The sequence below is a fragment of the Panthera onca genome, chromosome E1 (assembly GCF_046562875.1).
Source record: "Panthera onca isolate mPanOnc1 chromosome E1, mPanOnc1 haplotype 2, whole genome shotgun sequence".
NCBI classification, from domain to species: Eukaryota; Metazoa; Chordata; class Mammalia; order Carnivora; family Felidae; genus Panthera; species Panthera onca.
The window spans coordinates 30,119,603-30,134,767 of record NC_138352.1 but is presented as its reverse complement, the minus strand read 5'-3'; positions in this window follow the sequence as shown (position 1 = coordinate 30,134,767).

The following is a 15,165-nucleotide window of genomic DNA, read 5'->3' as shown; positions in this document are numbered from 1 at the left end:
ACCTGTGAAGGAAAGGCAGGAAGAAGTGTAGCATTTAAAAGCATCTTTTAAACGCTGTCCACCTTTCCCAGTTTGTCCCCTCACTATGTCTTGCTTACCTTTTATAGCATTTACCCTATGTCGATGCAAAATGAATGAGCCTTTTTAAAAACAATTTTAAAGAGGAAGGAAAAGAGTTTCATTGGAGCCCAAGTTAGGAGGGCTGACGGGGATACGCAATCTTCACAAAGCAGTCAGTCATCTGGGGAAGGCCTCACATTGGGCATACATACAGCTTACCAAAAAAAAAAAAAAAAAAGGAAAAACAGGGCACGGGGGCGGGGGGGGGGGGGGGGGGTTGGCCGCAGATGTTAGGAATCATCATGAGGAGAAAGAACACATTCCAGAAAGTTACAGACTTTATCTTCTGTTTTTAGTATGTGCAAGGCTGTATGACTTCAATCTTATGGCGACCAGGAAGGTTTTTGTATTGTTTTCTTTTGTTTCCCTTATCTTTATAAGCCGCCTTTGGAAGCCCCCTTTTTTAGTTAGTTACGTTTAAGAAAAAAAAATTTTTTTTTTTTTTTTTAACAAACCAGACATACAATCTGTGCTCAGGACAGAAAAAGAGCTCATGCTTTGAGGTTTTCTGGAGTCCCTTTGACCTCGGTAAATATTAAATGTATAGCTTCCCTGGGAGAGCACCAACATAAAAAGTTTAGAATTTCCTTTATCATTTCCCCGTCTTGATCGATAATCTTTCCTCAGAAATCACGGACGATCAACCTGATGTTTTTATGTCCCTCAGTGCCAGGTGACTGTCTTGTCTGCCCTGGGTGTGTCCCTCCTTGCTAGGTATGAGAGAGAGAGAGAGAGAGAGAGAGAGAGAGAGAGAGAGAGTGTGTGTGTGTGTGTGTGTGTGTGTGTGTGTCTGTAAACACACATATATGTCTTTGAACCACCTAGGGTTCCTCGTTGGGGTGAACTTATTGTAACATAAATGGTGGGAAACTCAAAAGTGACGTATGTTCTCTGTAAGTTCCATTGACCAGCAGACATAGTTCATGTGCTTGGCTCAGATGGTCTGCCTTTGTATTTGGCAAAGCATTTTTAACAGAGAGACAGGGACAGCAACACACTTTCAACAAGGACAATTTGAAGGAGCCAGTGCAACATTGGAATACACTTCAATTGACAAAAGAATGAAATCCCAAGAATCCTTTACATACCTGTTGATAAAAGGGAAGGCACATCTGTGATTATTGATGAGGAAAGATGGAGCACCCACATTGAGGAAACATACCTGTCATGCATATTCCCAGGTTTGCTTAGGGGCGGAGACTTAACATGAGAAGGAGGCAAAATTTAGTCCCTGATGTCAGGAGGTTACCTTAGGACACGGAGAAGGGGCTGTGGGTATGCCCCGAGAGCTGGTATAACCTGGATGGGGACTTAGGCTCTTTCTCTCAGGGCTGTGCTGGCTTATAGGCTGCAAGCATATCGGTGGACCTTGAGTCCAGGCTTCTTCAGAGACAGCTAGAGTTTGTTTGTGGGACCTGAAAAGACACAATAGCTGATTAGGGGCAAATAGTTCCCTGAAGAACAAGATTTAGGTTCTCTGCGAGAGAGAGCGAGCGTCAGCCTCCTTAACCCTCCGTGGCACAGTTTCAATTGCCCACTCCCCACTCCCCGCCCCCCACACTCACCCCCAGCCTCTGGAGTTTGGATCATTTCCCAATGGTAAGGAACAGGGACGATGATGGGTGATGGCTCGGGCTAGGGCTATCCGTTTATCTCCCCCGGTGAGAACAGTTTCTGTAAATCTCACCTGTCACAGGCCTAGGTGCAGGGCTACACAGAAGTTGTGAAGGGAATCGAAGGAACATGGAGTCAGAGGTGTTAAGTTTTCTTCCCCTTTATAAGTTTCCATTGTCGATCCCTCATTCCACTTCTATGGAACAGGGATGGAGGTCCACCTTCTGAAACTATTTCAAGCCGAATTAGGGTGTGGCAGGGGCTTTGGAAGGGAAGGATTTGACAGGGTGCAGGTCACAACTTTTGCTCCCTTGTGCTAATTGGGGGTGGGGGGGGGGGTGGGGGGAATCAGAGATAGTTCCTATCTGAGATCTTGGGTATTTTTCTGCATAGTTTGGTACTGCATCATATCCTGAGATTTCTCCCCAAGTGTATTCTAAGGAATAGTAACAGTATAGTCAAACCCAATGTTATAACCACCTTGTGGGGGGAGGGCGCGGGGGGGAAGGTTGTGGTGGTCAAGGGCCTCTTACTGTACCCAAGTGAATTGCTGTCTGATTTTATTTTTATGTTTTTTTTTTAAATCTTATTAGGTAACCTTTACACCCAACGTTGGGCTCGAACTTACAACCCCAAGATCGAGAGCTACACGCTCTACCGACTGAGCCATCCAGGTGCCCCTGTTTATGTGGGCTTTTGTTGCTGGGGCACCTGGGTGGCTCCGTGGGTTAAGCATTGGACTCTGGCTCCGGTCAGGATCTCGCCGTTCGTGATTTCGAGCCCCGCATCCGACTCTGTGCAGACAGCTCAGAGCCTGGAGCCAGCTACAGATTATGGGTCTCCCTCCCCCCCACCCCCTCTCAAAAATAAATATTAAGAAACTTATAAAAATACAAATAAAATATGGGTTCTTATTTCTAAAGAGGAGCTAATACAGTTGCAGCAAGTGTTTGTGAACTAGCTTTGACTCTGCCTCCTCGTTCAGCAAGCAATCAGGTAACTAATAAGAGGTACTTCTACGGAAAGAAAAGAACACCACGGGTTAATGGGTAGAACAACTTATAAACCCAGTGTCTAAGTCCCAAGTGCGGTCAGTGAGAAGGTGTCTAGATGCCAGGCTCGAAGCATCCTCAGCTGGAGTGGGAGCAGGCAGGGGGCAATCTGACCGATTTTTCTGGCATGTAGTTCAAATGTCTCATTTTGGGGGATTCTGAGTGGCTCAGTGGGTTCAGGTTCAGTATTCAAGTCTGGATCTCCACTCAGGTCTCAATCCCAGGGTCGTGAGCTCAAGGCCCCAGTTGGGCTCCACACTGGGCGTGGTGAAGCCTACTTTAAAAACAACAAAAACACAACAGCAGCAAATGTCTCGTTCTGAATGGCCCATAGAGCAACAGGCACACAGATTGTCTACAACTGTGGCAATTTCTCTGAAGTTTATCTCCAGTTGTCCAGCTTTCCTTTGCAGGGCTTCAGGGAAAAGGGCCATTTGAGTTCTTCAGGATGGTAAGATAAGAGGATGGGAGAGGATTGGAAGCCTGAGTTTGAAGAGTCATAGTCAGATATTCGAGGAAACCAGGATTCAGGATCCAGCCCAGTTTTAAAGGCAAACAACAAACAGTCAAAGAAAATTAATTAACCAGAACTAGAAGTTAACATCCACAAAAGAGCTATTGAAATACAATCTTTTTCTATCGAGACCCCTCCATTCCTGTCAAAGATAGCCCAATGAAAACTAATTTGTTTGTAAAATAAGTCCAGTGTTAACAGACATGGCTTCAGTATTGACATAAGCACAGCAAGAATAGCGATTGACCATATAGTATTTTGTGTATTTTCTCTCTTCTTTTCCGCCTGCCTGCCTTCTTTTTATTTATTTTTTTTTTATGGAGTTCTTTTTTTCCTCTTAAGTTAATTCCTTTATTTTGAGAGCTGGGAGGAAAGGGAGAGGGGGAGAGGGGGAGAGGGGGAGAGGGGGAGAGGGGGAGAGGGGGAGAGGGGGAGAGGGGGAGAGGGGGAGAGGGGGAGAGGGGGAGAGGGGGAGCTCTGCACTGTCAGTGCAGAACCCAGCTCAGGGCTCAAATCCATGAACCATGACCGTAGGTGAAATCAGACGCTTAACCGACTGAGCCACCCAGGCCCCCCACACACCAGAATTCTTTACACTGTCAAATGTACGAATGTATCTCATCATTTTCAGAAACACGTTGTGGTGTTTGGTTTTGTTTCTTTTTTCTTTTACTGTACAATTTTTAGCAAGTCATGAAACGGGCGCCTGGGTGGCTTTGTCAGTTAAGCATCCAACTTCGGCTCAGGTCATGATCCCACGGTTCGGTTCGTGAGTTTGAGCCATGCATTGGGCTGTCTGTGCTGTCAGCACAGAGCCCGCTTCGGATCCTCTGCCCCTCCCACCGACTCCTTCGTGTGTGTGTGTGTGTGTGTGTGTGTGTGTGTGTGTGTGTGTGTGTGTCTGTCTCTCTCTCTCTCTCTCTCTCTCTCTCTCCTAAAAATAAAGAAATAGGCTGGAAAACAAATCTTCAAGGAAAAAAAAAAACAACAAACGATGAAACATGTTTACTAACAGACCCAAGTATCTTTACTGTTTTTCTGAATAAAGCCAAAGACCAAACACACACACACACACACACACACACACACACACACACACACAGCAAAACAAAAAACAAAAAAACAAACAAAGAAAAGAAAACGCCGTAGGTTTAGTAATTCACAATTTAGTATTTTATCTTCTGTGGAAAAGACTCAGATGTCTGAAGAACTGAACCTAATTTACCACTTAGCAAAGCTTTGAAGTTACAGGTCATGAAAGATTTGGGAAGCCATTTTAAAAGTTTACAAATAGGGACTCCTGGGCGGCTCAGTCGGTTAAGCGTCCGACTTCGGCTCAGGTCACAATCTCACAGCTCCGTGAGTTCGAGCTCCGCGTGGGGCTCTGTGCTGACCTCTCAGAGCCTGGAGCCTGCTTCGGATTCTGTGTCTCCCTCTGTCTCTGCCCCTCCCTCGCTGACATTCATTCTCATTCTCTCATTCTCTCTCTCTCTCTCTCTCAAAAATAAATGGTATAAGGAAAAAATTTAAAGGTTTACGAGTAAACATTTTTGTGTATTTAACCTATCTCCTGTCAACATTCACCCACGAACACTGTATGCGAGAGACAAAATCGACCATCGTTTGAAGTACTTTTTGCTGACAAACTGCAACGGGTACCAGTGAAGTCATAAACTGAAGTCACATGAAAGCTGATTAGGCCCCTGCCTCGGGCCTGAACCCTAGAGTGCGTGTCTGAGTGGAACAAGGAAGGGCGTAAGTGTTTGTAAAGTTTTTTTGATTTTGTTTTTGATACCTGTTGTAAAACGAGGGAGAAAACGTGTTATGTTGTTTGTAAAGGTCACAGAGATGTATATTTTGAGGACCACAATTACAGGGTCAGTATTGGGACGGAAGCAAGGCCATGACCGGAGCTGCCCACCCCAAAGGCTTGTCATGCAGAGAGCACCAAATTCAAGCCATTTTACAACCACCACCACAAAGAATAAAACCTAACTATCTGCATTGTATTTGATATCGACGGCTCCGAAAATATGTCCATTTTAAGTAAGCAATCACCCTTCCATGGCCCTTAGTACCCAAGACGTCACACCCGTGTCCACTAAAAAGTCAAACGATCTGTTTCCCCACCATCAGGCTCACACGGGAGGCCCCACCACCGGGGATGGCCTAGGAGATCACTGGAGCCACACCAACTGATGCAGAAACAGGGGGAGGGGGAGGCGGCCAGGGAGCCGCCGGCCAGGCCCCAGGCAGATTTAAAGTTTTGGACTCACCTTTTTGTGTTTCTTTCATCTTTTTCTTTTGCGCCTCCAACTCCGCGTCCGCGTCCACCTCCTACTTCTTCTTCCATCTCTGTCTCCTGTCTTTGCCTCCTGCAAAAGTGGCTTTGTCTCTGGTTGCTTTTCAGCCCCCTGTGGAAGAGGTGAAGGAGGAGCAGGCCGTGGGGTGGGCACCCATCTTGGCGCTTGTGCTCGGGGAGGAGGAGGGGCGGGTTTAGGATCACTGGCATCTGTCTGCCTTCCTCCTCTTCCTCATTCTTCTGACTATTGGGAAAGGGTGTGTGGGTGTGGGTGTAGCGGGGAGGGCAGGTGTGTTCAATTTTTCTCTCTCCTCTCTCTGGGCCATCAATTGTGTCCCTTCCCGTGAGGCAACTTTCTTATGGAGTAACATAAAACTCTGAATGTAGAGAATTTCACACACACACACACACACACACACACACACACACCCCACACCCATGCCCCGTTCACGTGAATGTGAAACACATTTGGGTTTGTTCTGATCCTCCTGAGTGTTAGAATGCCCAATGTTCACAAGAGCTTGCCTTGAAACACAGTAACGGAGCTCGGTTACAAATTGGTGTGAGCAATAGCATCCAGAGGTAGAGAAAACATCTCACATGGATAACATCTATGTGGCCATAGATCCACAAACAAGATGCAAACCAACATCAGCCTCTGTTTCACTCCTATTTGTGGAGAGGACGCGAAAGACCCAATGGTCAAATCTCCCCCTTTTATAAAAACAAATCCAATCGCACGAGAGCATTACCGTGGATGGATCCCATCGTGCAGGTGTTTTCCATTTCCAATGAGAACACAGCCAATTTGGTGCAAAGAAGCCAAAAGCTGCGGCAACCCACAAACCAAATGTGGCCCGGGATATCTCCGTGAGCGTCCCTTCCTCCCCAAAAGCCGGGGCTTCGCTGATGGAACCAAAGGGCTTCCTAGTTTCTGGCTGCATCGTCTCACGGCCAGCTTTCTCTAAGGGAGCACACAAGAAAACTCATTCAGACACCTCCAAAGAACCCCATCTGGGCCATCAGGGACTCAGGTGACCTTTCCATGTTCCCATGTAAGTAAGCACTTGCAAGTATAGGCTCCATATGTCCTATACGTGTAGCCTGCCGAAGTTTCCTTTTGGGGATGGGTGGTTGCTTTCTCCACACTTAGAGCAAGGTTATTAAATGGTGGCGGTCACGGTGGTGTTTTTTCCTCTTCCGTAAAGAGTTACAAGGCGGCCATTTCGTGGGAGCGAAGCGGTAGCTGGGCTGCTCCTGGATCCCTCGCCGCTTCGGGTTCCCTGTCAGGCTTCCTAGCAGCGGCCTAGCGGAGAAATAAGAGCAGGTGTCTGAATGTACTCGGGTGACCAAAGATGAGAATGACGAGCCCATCGAAATGCCATCGGAAGACGACGGGACAGTGCTGCTGTCCACAGTGACAGCCCAGTTTGTCGGCAGCACGTGGACTGCACTACCGGAATCCAGCGTCTCAGCGTATGAGAGGTGTCCGGCTGGTCAAAGACATTCTGCACATCCCTGATGCTGGCTGGGGAAATCCGGTAGCGGATAGTCGTCAACTTATCCCAAAGATAGCCACAGAAAAAGGGACGAGACAGGTGCCTGCTTCTTCAGCAGTGAAAGTGAAGAGAGCCATCCAGGGTACGTCAGATTTAAGAGTGTTGGGTCTCCCGTGGAAAACAACCGAACAGGATCTGAAAGAGTATTTTGGGAGCTTTGGAGAGGTTCTTCTGGTTCAGGACAGGAAAGATATTCACACTAGTCCTTCAAAGGGTTTTGGCTGTGTTCCTTTTACGTAATAGGAAACCCAGGTGAAAGTCATGCGATCAAGGAACGATGGTGTGACTGCAAACTTCCTGAATCTCATCCAAGCCCAGATGAGCTTTTGAGAAGCAGGAAGGCGTTTGTCGGGTGCCTTACAGAGGGACGTGACTGCCTATAAGCTGCAGCAGTTCTTTTGCCAGGACTGAGAAGCGGTAGACAGCTTCATTCCCAAACGGTTCCCGGACTTTCCCTTTGTTACATTTGCAGATGATCAGGTAGCCCTCGCCCTCACCCTCGCCCTCTCTGATATTATTATTGAATTTATTTTTCTCAATGTACCCCCAAGGTACTTAGCCTATAGGGCAACAGTGGTTTGAGGAGGAGAGTCCTTCATACCCCTCGCCCTTTCAGCCCCCGCCCTGGCACAACCCCCTCCAGGAGCCCTCTGTTTGTTCCCCTTAGGGAAGAGCCTCTTACGTTTTTGTCCCCCTCCCTGTTTGTATGTTATTTTTCCTTCCCTTCCCTTCTTCCCTTCTTCCCTTCCCTTCCCGGGTTCCCTTCCCAGAGTTCCTCTGTTTGGGAAGTGAAGGTCCTCACACGGGTGAGGTCCTGTGATACATGTGTTTCTCTGAGGGACGAATGTCACTTTGCATGACACCCTCCAGTTCCATCCAGGTACTTGCAAATGGCAAGACTTCATTCCCTCTGGTGGCCGAGCACTGCTCCGTTGTAGATGGATACCACCTCTTCTGTATCCATTCATCCATCGATGGACATTTGGCCCCTTTCCATACTTTGCCTACCGCCGATAGTGCTGCTATGCACACTGGGGTGCGTGTGCCCCTTGGAAACAGCAGACCTGTATCCTTTGGCTAAGTACCTAGTCGTGAAAGTGCTGGGTCGTAGGGTACTTCTATGTGTCATGTGTTGAGGAACCTCCTCAGGTCCCTGGTTCTGGAAAGAACTCCGATAGTGGTTCTAAATCAGGTGCGGCCATCGGTTGGGGACCCCCATCAAATGCAGAGTCAGGCAGCGGTTTTCCTGCAGGCTTTGGCTCAAGCACGGATTCTAAATCTTCCAGCTGGGGAATTTATACAGCGGGGTAGGTATAGACTGGTAGGAATTCAAATTTTTCTAAACACATGGTAAGTGTATTTCTTTTTTTCTTCTCTTCTCTTCTCTCTCTCTCTCTCTCTCTCTCTCTCTCTCTCTCTTTCATTTTCTTTCTTTCTTTCTTTTTTTTTTTTAAACATTTATTTATTTTTGAGATACCGAGAGAGACAGAGCGGGAAGGGGAAGGAGCAGAGAGAGAGGGAGACAGAATCCGAAGCAGGCTCCAGGCTGTCCGCACAGAGCCCGGTGCAGGGCTCGAACCCACAAACCGTAAGATCATGACCTGAGCCGCAGTCACACACTTAACTGACGAAGCCACCCATGCACCCCACCCATGGTTAAGTGTATTATAAAACCCATCCATACTGAGAGTTTTCAGAATCAGTACGTTCAGCGTGGGGTATATTCACCACTATTTTTGACATTTTTCTTTAGAAAGAGAGGCAAAGCTAAATGAATTTTAGAAGTTTTGTTACATGAAGTGTTGAAATATCAGGTGTTTGAAAGCGAACTGCTGTTTGCCTGATTGGTTCTCGTTCTCTCTCTCTCTCTCTCTCTCTCGTTCTCTCTCTCTCTCTCTCTCTCTCTCTCTCTCACACACACACACACACACACACACACACACACACACACACACACAGGCTACAATGGACATCAAAGGATTTCTCCTGTAATATTGTATCCCTGGACTCGTCAAGTGAATTCTTTGTGCGTGTTCACTATGGAAACCATTCATTAGAAGTACATTCTTTTTTCCTTGTTTTAATTGGAACCCCACCACATTATTTCCCCACCCCCGGGAAAACCTCCTTTTTGGAGATCATGGTGTCACAGTGTTTGGTCTTTTTGCTTTCGTTTTTAGTTTGTGACACTTGTCTCCCTTCCTATGCACAAGTACAGTATGAAGCCTTCATTGAATCTGTGCCGTTCATCTCATTTCAAATGTTTACGGGAGAAGCACTTCATTGAAAGCAGTGCTGTAAATATTCTGCCATAGGAAGGAATATTTCCGTCTACGTGCTTTCTCACTCTTGAATTCGTCTTCACACCATACAGGCTGTGACTTTGACGGTGGGTGTCCCGTTTGTATCCGCTACTCTTTATTTCGCGGAGTCGTATCAATGCTATGAATGCAAGGGTGTGCTATGTAACCAGAAGGCTGTTAGAAGTTCTGAAACCTTGTGTTTTCTGATCCTCGTGTTCGACCGACAGTGGTGCCGAAGTACGAAAGGCTAGTGTGAGTGAGAAAAGGAGAGAGTGCGTGCAGAGACTCCGTGGCGGTGGCACACGATGGATAGATTTTTTTAACCTGGTGAGATGCATCTCTCAGTCCCTTGAGCTCGGTGCAAGAGCGTGCCGAGAGCAACGATAGCAAATGACATGCGAATGTTTTCTGCATCCAAAGGACATCCACACCCGTTGGAAGACGTTGGAAGACGTAAAGAGAGTTTTGTTCTCAGAGAACCCCGTTAGTTGGATGTGTGAGGTACTTGTATTTCCCCTGCCCTTCCGTCAGCTGCTGTGAACACCGTATGGTGTGTGTTCTGTTCTGTTCCCGATCTGTTAAGTGTGGTCCCGTGAACACGGACTGAGCTTGTGGTGTGCTTCACGGGAATACTCGGAAGCAGAGCTCACCAGTGAGCTCGGGGTGTCACCACGAAGGCCGGAAGTTCTAATGTCTGCCAGGTAGCCATAAGAATGTGGTCTAATGCAGTTCTGTGTCCCGTGCTTGGATGGTCTTTATAAGAGTTGTCAGTGTTGGGAATTCTTAAATAGAATGGATGAAGGAGGAAGAGGAGGAGGAGGAGAAGGAGGAGTTGTTGTCGTTGTTGTTGTTGTTGTTACGAGGTATAATGACGAAAGACACGGCAGAAAATTTTTACAGGGTTTACTTTCTGTCTTCAGTATGTGCAAAGCTGTATGACTTTAATCTTTGGGGATCCAGGGAGGTTTTCTTCCATTTTCTCATCTGTATGTTTGGAAGGCTCCTTTTTAATTCTCAACTGACTGACTGACTGACTGACTGATGGATTGGTTTTGTTTTTATGTCCTCTTCTCACCCAACATAAGGCCCAAACTCACAGCCTGGCAATGAAGAGTCACCCGCTCCCCTGACCTAGCTGAGCGAGCCAGCCAGCCAAGTCACCCCTTTGATCCATTTTTGTTGTTGTTGTTGTTGTTGTTTATTTAAATGAAGCGGACATGCAACGTGTGCTCAGGACAGAAACAGAGCACACGCTTTGGGGTTTGGCAGGGTCATTTGGAGCTTGGTAAATGTTAAAGCCTAGCTTCCCTGGGAGCCCAGGAGCAGGGTCCACAGCCGTTAAAAGTTGACAATTTCCTTTATCGATAGCCATCGAACAGATGATTTATTGAAAACACGAATCTATGGCAAAGATCGTTCTATGGTCTGTGATCAGGATATAGGAAGAACCGGATGGCTACAGCTCCCACCTCACAGACTTCATGTTTCAGTTGGACGTAGAGGCAGGGAGGGAGGTGAGGCAGGACGGCAGGGAGACAGGGAGGCAAGCAGACTGGCAGGCAGGCAGGCAGGCAGGCCGGCCGGCCGGCGGGCCGGCAAGCAGGGAGGGAGGCAGGCCGGCAGGCAGGGAGGGAGGCCGGCAGGCAGGCAGGCAGGCAGGCAGGCAGGCAGGCAGGCAGGGAGGGAGGGAGGGAGGGAGGGAGGGAGGGAGGGAGGGAGGCAGGCCGGCAGGCAGGCAGGCAGGCAGGCCGGCAGGCAGGCAGGCAGGCAGGCAGGCCGGCCGGCAAGCAGGGAGGGAGGCAGGCCGGCAGGCAGGCAGGCAGGCCGGCAGGGAGGCCGGCAAGCAGGGAGGGAGGCCGGCAGGCAGGCAGGCAGGCAGGGAGGGAGGGAGGGAGGGAGGGAGGGAGGCAGGCCGGCAGGCAGGCAGGCAGGCCGGCAGGCAGGCAGGCCGGCAAGCAGGGAGGGAGGCAGGCTGGCAGGCAAGGAGGCAGGGAGGCAGGCAGGCCGGCAAGGAGGCAGGGAGGCAGGCAGACAGGGCGGCCGGCAGGGAGGCAGGCAGGCAGGGCGGCCGGCAGGGAGGCAGGCAGGCAGGCCGGCAGAGAGGGAGGGAGGCAGGCCGGCAGGGAGGGAGGCAGGCAGGCCGGCAGAGAGGGAGGCAGGCAGGCCGGCAGAGAGGGAGGGAGGCAGGCCGGCCGGCAGGGAGGCAGGCCGGCCGGGAGGGAGGCAGGCAAGCCGGGAGGCAGGCAGAGAGGCAGGCAGGCAGGCCGGGAGGGAGGCAGGCCGGGAGGCAGGCAGACCGGCCGGCCGGGAGGGAGGCAGGCAGGCCGGAGGCAGGGAGGGAGGGAGGGAGGCAGGCAGGCAGGCAGGCAGGCAGGCAGGCAGGGAGGCAGGCAGGCAGGCCGGCAGGGAAGGAGGGAGGCAGGCAGGCAGGCAGGCAGGCCGGGAGGGAGGCAGGCCGGCCGGGAGGGAGGCAGGCCGGCCGGGAGGGAGGCAGGCCGGCCGGGAGGCAGGGAGGGAGGGAGGGAGGCAGGCAGGCAGGCAGGCAGGCAGGCAGGCAGGCAGGCCGGCAGGGAGGGAGGGAGGCAGGCAGGCAGGCAGGCCGGGAGGGAGGCAGGCCGGCCGGGAGGGAGGCAGGCCGGCCGGGAGGGAGGCAGGGAGGGAGGGAGGGAGGGAGGGAGGGAGGGAGGGAGGCAGGCAGGCAGGCAGGCAGGCAGGCAGGCAGGCCGGCAGGGAGGGAGGGAGGCAGGCAGGCAGGCAGGCAGGCCGGCCGGGAGGCAGGCAGAGAGGCAGGCCGGCAGGGAGGCAAAGAAAGAAAACGTGGCATCAGGGTACCTGGTGGGCTCAGGTGGTGGATCGTGCCACTGTATCTCGTGGGTTGCGAGTTCGAGTCCCACGCTGGGTGTAGCGCGCGCTTACAGTAAAATCTTTGAAAACCCATCCACAAATACAGGAATAAACAAAACATGGTATCAAAGGGGAGTAAGTGATTGATCGATGGGGGGTGGGGATCAAACGGGAATATGTGTCTAACCCGCAACCTATTCTTTATCGACGCTGCTTTCACTATTTTGCCCCGATGACTTTTTCCACAAGCGGCGGTCCCACCTGAGCGGGCTCCCTTCATCTTAAGATGTTCTGCAGCGAGAGGAAAGGCGTGAGAGGCAAAAGTTAGGCGGATCCATACAAATAAAGACAATCATCGTTTCTGAGACCAGTAGCCAAAGCTCTGCCTCCGTTTAGGATCCAATGTCGTACTTATCTCTTTAAAAACAGAAATACATACATAAAAACCAGGCAGGGTCGTTGGCTCGGATAAGGGAGGAAGCTGAAATGCAATCATGGAGAACAACATAGGGGGTAAGAAGTTGCAAGCCAGAGCGATTTCACCACCCGTAGCCTTTGAAATGATGATTTGGTGTCTTCGGATACAAGAGAGCTCACCCTACGTAGAAGGTTTCCCACCGCTTGTCATGAAGTATCGGAACACCACAAGCGGATTCCCGTGCTACCAAAACCTCTCTGCCAACATAATCTGTAACAGCTGCATTCTCTTGTATCGTGTGAGTGTAGCGTCATTCATTGCACCACTCTGCCGTTGTTTGACCTTCCAGCGGATTGTAATTTTCGTTTCTTTCGGCGTGCGTGTGGGTATGCGTATCGGGCTATCGAAAACGATCTAGCCACGTTCGGTCCTCTTTTTCTCATTTCTCATAGATGAGTGATGGCGTCAAAGGATACACCTCAGGAAACCCCAGATGGAAGAGAGGCAAAGGGAAGGGGGGGGGGCAGAGTGCTTCTGTGTCCCGTGCCGCCCCCCCCCCCCCCCGCACTCTCCCAACACACCAGTCTCCCCTCCTCCCCCCCCCCCCCCCCCCCCGTTCCAGGTGTTGGAACAACCCGGAAGTGCCTGAATTAGGGGAGTTCTTTGACGGGGGGGGGGGGGGGGGGGGGAGGGGGGGAGGTTGGGGAGCACCAATGTTTGGCAACATTGCAGGGCTACCAAGAGTCAGTGTCTAAGGTACTTGGGGGGGGGGGTGAGGAAGAGGGGGGCGTGGGGTTTCTTTCTCTTTGAGGTGATGGAAATAGTTTGGAATGAACAGTGATGGTCCCATAGCTTTGTGAGTAGTAGCCTAAGATAGCCCGCTGAAGTGTACACACACCTATACATTTGTTTACTTATTACGTATGCATTCATTCCAGTTGAGTGAGTGGGAGAGAGAGGGGGTAGGGAGGGAGAGAATGGATCACCAGGCAGGCTCCAAGGTGTCAGCACAGAGCCAGATGTGGGGGCTGAAATTCAAGAACCCCGAGATCATGACCTGAGGCGAGACTGGGACACCTTACCGAGTGAGGCACCCAGGTGCCCCTGAACTGTTCGCTTTTACAAGGATGGGAATTTTGGCATGCGAGTTGTGTTTCCAGTGTTAATAGGTGAGGAAACACCTAGAATAGTAAATGCGGGCGGGCGGGCAGGCAGGCAGTCGATGTTTTCTTTTTCTTTCCCTTCTGGGCTTCAGAGGGGGATGGCGAGTGTGAGGGAGGGAGTCCATGACACTGGGCGTAGGTGTTCTTGTGAGCTGAGCGGCTTGGGAAGTTCCCCGAACTACATGACCCCACAGGAGAACAGGAATTCCTTCTCGACGGCAAGAGAGTGGGCGACTAGCACCGCCTGAGTCTGGCAGAGCCTCAAATCTAAGTCGGGGTGGGGGAGCACTTCTGCTGTCCTACCGGTCCTGACCCTCCCTGTCTGTCTGGGGGCCCCTGAGCCGCAGGGGTGGTGTTTTGAGTTGTCCCTCTGTGGTCGTCTTTTACACCAAATACTTCTGTTGAAGGTGCTTGGAGAATAACACAGGTTGGTATTTCCAAAATGACCTTGAGATCCTATTCTCTGCCCCTCCGCCCCTCCCGTGCGCGCGTGAAGACACCCACCCACACACCCACCCCCCCCCCGCCCCCGCCCCCGCGCACACACCCCACCCCTTCCCATTCCTTCTAACTACAACTGTTCCTATTTCCATCCATGTACTCCCAGACAGCTTCCTCAAGCCCCACCGCCCACCCCGTCGACCTCTTTGGGTAGTATAAAAGCGACCAACAGGCAGGGGGCGTCCGGGCACCACGGTGGTGGAGTGAGGGAGTCCGTGTGTGACGACTACGGGCGGATCGCAGCAGAGCGGCCGGGACGCAGCACCTGCCTCGCCGGCGCACAGCCTCGTCCCCAGCCACCTGGGTCAGTAGCGTTTCCCGGCTGGGGTGGGGGGAGGGGGACATGGAACGGAGGGCGCACCAAGAGGGCTTTGTGGATCGAATGGACGCCTAACCGAGACCCTCCTTCCTGCCACCAGACACCGTTTGTGGATGGTCGTCGTCTCGCCGTCACGCAGCCCCCACCAGTGCTACAACGAAAGAAACGGGTGTCAAGGATAGTAATGCAAACGAAGGCGGGGCCGATCCGATCAGGGGAAGCGGCGACAGGAGTGGAGGTGGGAGGAAAAAAAAAAAAACAACAACAACAAATCACGGGAAGAAAGGACAGGCGTGGGCCAGGGCGGTCGCACCGGGGGGGGGGGGGGGGGGGGGGCAGCGGGTCAACGCTCGTCATCGAACCCGGGGACTCGGGTGGACGACCTCACCGGGCCCAGAGTCGCTAGCGATCCACTGGTTTCCTAAACTTTGGGGTAGACGGCCGCGGCGAAGTCCG